This window comes from Melopsittacus undulatus, chromosome 1 (assembly GCF_012275295.1).
Source record: "Melopsittacus undulatus isolate bMelUnd1 chromosome 1, bMelUnd1.mat.Z, whole genome shotgun sequence".
NCBI classification, from domain to species: domain Eukaryota; kingdom Metazoa; phylum Chordata; class Aves; order Psittaciformes; family Psittaculidae; genus Melopsittacus; species Melopsittacus undulatus.
This window is the reverse complement of record NC_047527.1, coordinates 148,498,200-148,504,199: the sequence shown is the minus strand read 5'-3', so window position 1 is coordinate 148,504,199 and position 6,000 is coordinate 148,498,200. Positions and strand designations below refer to the sequence as shown.

General features: G+C 38.4%; 1 long non-coding RNA gene across 1 annotated transcript; it reads right to left on the bottom strand.

Annotated features, from left to right (window-relative positions):
* Window positions 1-1,022: 1,022 nt before the first annotated feature.
* On the bottom strand, window positions 1,023-4,972 carry LOC117436646 (uncharacterized). The gene is made up of 3 exons (XR_004549979.1): window positions 4,852-4,972; window positions 2,464-2,534; window positions 1,023-1,145 (listed from the first exon to the last, which is right to left on the bottom strand). It is a non-coding gene; the product is annotated as an uncharacterized lncRNA (long non-coding RNA).
* Between the last annotated feature and the right edge of the window lie 1,028 nt (window positions 4,973-6,000).

The following is a 6,000-nucleotide window of genomic DNA, read 5'->3' as shown; positions in this document are numbered from 1 at the left end:
ATTAAGTGAATCCAGAAGTGTTTCCACATTAAGGTTTACAAATGAAACAGAAATAATTGTCTAGAGAGCAAGATTAAAATAAATTATCTGAAATAGAGATCCGGAATTTTAACCAGTTTTAAGAGTCAATCTCATGGACATGGGTATCTCATACATAGCTAAGACGTACCATTTTCATTGCTTTACTAATAATATTCCTTGTATAGGAGAAAACCAAGTGTTGAAAAACTATGAAAATACAAGTGGTTTATTACTGTATAACATACATACACAGAGTTATTTGGAAAATGTGACATACTTCACCTAGCTTAGAACTGTTATCATCTTGTAAGGAGAGCAGTGTTGAGAATTTTCCATTCTCTGAATAAATACAACATGTACACTTCCTTTGCCCAAGAAGCTTCACTGGTAGTGAGTAAAACCTCCTGTCTGAGCTGAACCTTGTAGCTCAAGTTGGGACTGGCTCTGAGGAGTGAAACTCATATCCTAGCCACAGCACACCAACCCATATGGTTCAGAGCATCGCACCTTGACAGCCTCCTCACAAACGCAAAGGGAAGAGAAGGGAATCTAAAATATTATTCACTTAAAAGCAACAAGAAAAGCCTAAGTCTTTCCCTTCAGAGCACTACAGAGAAAAAATACACCATGAAGACCACTTGTAAATTCTGGATTCATAACAGTCTCTCCACTCTTCCAAGACTCAAACTTATAAATTATTGATAAAATGATGACTTGAGAATAAAAACAACCCATATATAAACAAACACAACCCTTTGTAAGTCTTTCCTCATGCCTGCAGGCAGTTACAGAAGGACCAGCTGGTTTAAGTCAACTATAGTTTGTTGAAAGGTACCATCTAGTGGTGATTTTATATTATGCAAACTCACTGAATTCTACATACAAAAACTTTCTTTGCTGTCAATGTCTGAGCACAAATTCAACAAAACTGAATATCACATTGTGATACCACTTTATAGAACAGTTTCACTCAAACCAAAGAAGAACATTATCCTTTGCACTTACCTTTGCTCACACACCAACTTGAGTCCCAAGAAAGGGGTGATACTCCTCAAGAGAGATCAAAGGTCTGCGACCTCACTGCTGAGTTGAGCTCATTTTCAGGCTTGCAGTAGTAAAGACTTCTGGAAAGGACGTGATAATAATTACCAAGTGAGTTCTGCTCTCTTAGCACAAACTTCAGATGGTGCTTTCTATCACATTAACTCAGAGAGCAACCCAGGAAAAAAGCAGTGCCTTGACCTTTCTCATGTTGCCAGTGTAAGCAGGGACATATTTACAGTAAATAAAACTACAAAAGTTTTTACTGGATTTTTTTCTACTCATTATCTACATTCACTTTAATTCAGAACCTTTCCACCTCTCTTGACAAGTCTAATCCACATCAACTCTGATGTAAAAACATAGACTAAATTGTTCAACATGTGGTTGATGATAAATATGACTGCGAAGTACATTAACAAGCCACATGCTCTCCTGAAACCAGCATGATCCAATGAACAAAAATAAAGTAAGAATTAATGGTCATTCACAGTGTTACAATGATTTTTGAGTGTCTTTAGGAAAGAGGGTAGCAAAGCAATAGATGATAACCAAAAGTAGGTGTGTTTGTTGTAGCCCCTGGTTATTCCAATCCCGTGGACCCTGCAAAAGGACAGATCATCTGGCACTGTATTCATCTACAGAGCCTGAGGATCCAGCCCAAATGCTCAACCTCATATTTCAGATGGCCTTGGCTGATGTTATTAAATACTCCTGTAGGAACATCAAGACCCATTTCAAAGAAGGAATAAAAGCCAAGTCAAACAGAACTAATGGTCACTTTTAAAGAATATTATTTAAACTTGTACTTAAATGCCTGAAGTCCAGGTTGGAAATGTCAGGTAAAGAATTCTCAGGCAGACTGAAAACTGCAGTAGCTAGAACACCAGCAGTGGTCAGTTATTTGCAGGGAACAGGAAGAACATATATGCAACTCTTAAAATAGTGGTTTGCGTGAACTACAGTTGTGCTATGTCAAAGGATAAATATTCACTCCTTGTAAATGTTAAAAAACCCCAAATGAGATACAAGAAGCAGAGTATAAAGCATTTTCTTAAATTAATTGTCACAGAATTGTGAAGACAGTGTTCTCAAAGGAGTGAGTCCATTCCGCAGCACAGAATCATATGTCTAAGCCTTTGTTTTCCTAGCCCAATTCTTTTATGTTGCTGGGTTTGCAGGTGCAAATATCATCTTCCAGTAACTCTTTTTTCAAAACTCTTCCCAAAGGAAGACTCTCAACATTCATTTTCTGGCTCCAAATCCCACTCATGTATGTAAATACTATGGCAAGAATTTCCTTCTGTGCACATACTATCTTTCAAAGTGCTTTTGACTTTGAAATAGTTTAATTACTAACTGTAAAAATCTGTACAGTTGCCAGACTGCAAAATACACTACCTCATGGAATTGTGTGTCAGGTGTCACACAGGTCCTCCTCATACAGATGGATCTGAAACCATTATCTTTTCCTAAAAGAAAAAACACTCATTTTTATATCTGCAGTTCCTGCTCTCTTTATATTATTCTATCACTATTTCAAGCCCCACTAAGAGTTTCTGTCACGACTGAACAATCATAATATACTCCATCAGGCTCAGTTTATCTTTATTCTGCCATATGATAGTTTCATTTAACTGGTTTAACTGTTCAGCTGTTGAAAACAGCTCTAGCAGAAAATCTTGATTATTCCGACTGCTTGGCAAATTCAGTTCAACGAGAGCTTGTGAGTGCTTTTAAATATAGTGAGTGTAACAGAATTCTGAGTTTATTTCAGTTTTTACAATAGGGGGCCACATAAAATATTACTTCTGCTAGATGTTCTATAGGCATTTTTGAAACCTAAAGCATATACACTTCCTCAGACAGTTCTTCTTAAGGCCAAGTTACAATCACATGATGTCAAATTGAACAGAATTAACCATTACTGTTTTACATGTGAATTACTTCCCCTAATTTCTTTTTAAGTGTATTGCTGTTTGCATGAGCTGCAATCATGCTGAGTTAAAAAAAAAAAAAAGGATAAGCAACCCTTGAAAATGTTTAAAAAAACCCCAAACAAGACAGTAAAAGTGGAGGATAAACCATTTTCTTAAACATCTGTGCCTTATCAACTGCTCCAAACAGATAAAGCAGGAAAATGCAAATGCTGATCTATTGGCTAAAGCTGGTCAAATCCATGGACTAAAGTGTCTGTCAGTGCTCAGCTAGTTTACAATTTAGGAGCCTTGTAGCTTCGGAGACACCTGAAGCAATCTCTTCTGACCATACATGCTATGATATAGAACTCTGACGAAAAATAATGTAAGAGAGTGTTCAAAACAAAACACATGTGACACTGTCCCAGTTTAAGACTGGCATATTGCATAAAAGAGGGGACTTGTAACTGAAAGGGGTTTTTTGTTGTTTTGTTTTTTAGGAAACAAGTTTCGAAAGACTCCCCCCAAAACTATTCAGTGCATGTGCTGTAACATCAGGTGTGTTTTAGCAGCATTTCAGACATATTTTAGATTGTCACAGGATGTCATCAAGAGCACCATCAGCTCATGCTCTTTGGAAGAAATACTGCATTCAAAACAAATCACAGAAAGACAAAGTGGTCTGTCACACAGTCCTACTGAAAAAGCTGCGAATCATGGTCCAACACCTTAGCTAACTGACATGGTGCTGAGGCTGCACACACTCCTATTAAAATGAATTTCCAATTGTTTAAGCACCATCAGCAACTTACTATAGCACCCAGATAGAAAAATTCATCTTTAACAATAGTAAATTAATTGGTTGCATCTCTATTCAGCCATTATCAGTCAGCATCTAATCGGTATCACTCTGTGATTATTAAGTATTACAATAAATTAAAGCAGCCATCACATACCTGAGGTCATTAGAACTGCTCAGTCTCCTTAAAGGTAGCCACTCAGCATCATCAGACTGAGCAGAGTTCAAGCTCACTTTTAAGACTGTAATACAGTTTAACAGCAGAAGTTAGACTAGTGTGGCTTAGTCTGGCAAACCCTGCAATTCTCACGAGTTTTGTGAAAGAACACTGCTTTGACATTCAGTGCTAGGTATGCCTCTTTAAGATCAACAATTGTACCCCACTGAACTTGCAGAATGACATGCAGAAGATGACGAGCATCTAGGCCTCCTTTCAAAGGACAGAATTACAGTAGAGATATCGTCACAGTCCACCACTTAATAGCGCTGGCAAACACCGGTGCAACCTTTGAAGACTTTAAGGTAGCCATTGACAACTTAAACTAAAGGAAACACTCCTACTGCATGTTCCTGAGGAAAAGCATATTTAAGAAATATGACCATCTGCTTGTGCCTGAGGATGTGCTGCCAGGGGTGATGCTGACAGGTTACAAGCATCAGAAAACACAGTATGCACAAAACATAATCCAGTTTCAAATAACTCCAGTGACTGGAACACCTGGATTTTTCTGCAGGAAAGCAGATGTTATCAGATAGAAATGCCTTTTACCCAGAAACCGCTCCATAGACGCTCTGGGGTCTCACACTTTCAGTGATTGTTTTCTGTGTGGGGGCAGACATGACTGGTAAGTGTGGCCAGTTTCTGACATCAGACATGCTGCAAGGGACCTGGGCTATTGACTTTTCCATGCACTGAACCTACAGATAACCCTATACTTACCTGTTACAGGCTCTGTTCTCCCTTCTGCCTTCAGACCCTCCTCGTCAAGAGAAGGGTTTCTTAGTTATTAACTATTGTAAATAATGAGTACTTTGACAAAAGACAGCAGTGTTCTTACCAGCAGTACTTACGTCAGAGGATTTTCAGCCTCATATAGCCAACCCCACAGGTAAACAAGCCATTAGAGAGCAGGAATGAATCTCTTGGAAAAGCAGCTAGCACTCTACTTCCAGTGTAATTCACAGTTGCACTGAGCTTGCACCTCAGCTGGACTGAGAAGAATCACACTTGTTCGGTAATTTATGACTTGCTGTGTTATCTCTTGGTACCCCAAACTAGAAAGACAAGCACAGGCTCATTGATTTGAAGACAAGCCACACTACAGTCCTCTACCAACGCCCTGTTTGTCTAGTGGGACGTGCCTAAGATCCAGGCTATCAATACTGTAACTACCCATACAATGAACCTACAATGGAGCAAATCTGTCCATCAGACAATAAGGCTGTCCTTGGCTCCATGGCGATTTTAGGAGTTCTGTCTTGCAGGCTTTCCTCCTGCAGTTCAAACAGTACTATAAAAACCTGTATTTGTACGCTGTTTGTACTTCCTTTTCTAGCTGGATGCTGCTGCTTGACACCCTTGATTATCTACCAAATCTATTGATCTCATTTTTCAACTTGGTTGACTTGTACAGACATAAACCACAATAATAATAAAACTTGGTTATCACAAAAATATTTAATCCTTTCTGGTTTACATGCCTATTTCTTCTGGAAGCTACTTAACCTGTTTTCCGTTGGCCTAGACAATATCAGTCATGAAGTATTGGGGCTGAAAGAACTTCTCTACCATGACATGTCACTGTCAGGTAGATAATCTTTCACCTAAACCAGGATTACAATATTCCTTTTACAAACAACAGTCTTCCTCTTACAAACTCGGATTATGACAGCAGTAAACATTTCACACACCAACACAATATTCAAATCAGAGCCTCTGTTAATCAAACAGTGAACAGACTCTAAATAAAACCCTTCCAATACACTTTTATTTTTCCATTTAGAACACTAAGTGTCCAATCTGATTATGTGCTATCATCAAACTACTGAATATCCATGTTAAGCAAACTAATAATCAAAACAAGTTCTGGGTTTTTTATATTGATACCAAAGAGACAGATCAGGATCAAGATCTCAAGAAGATCAAGACAGCTTTTTACCTGGTTCAGATCAGGTGTCACCTTACTGTAGTGGTATACAGAGTGCTAATGTATTTCCAAC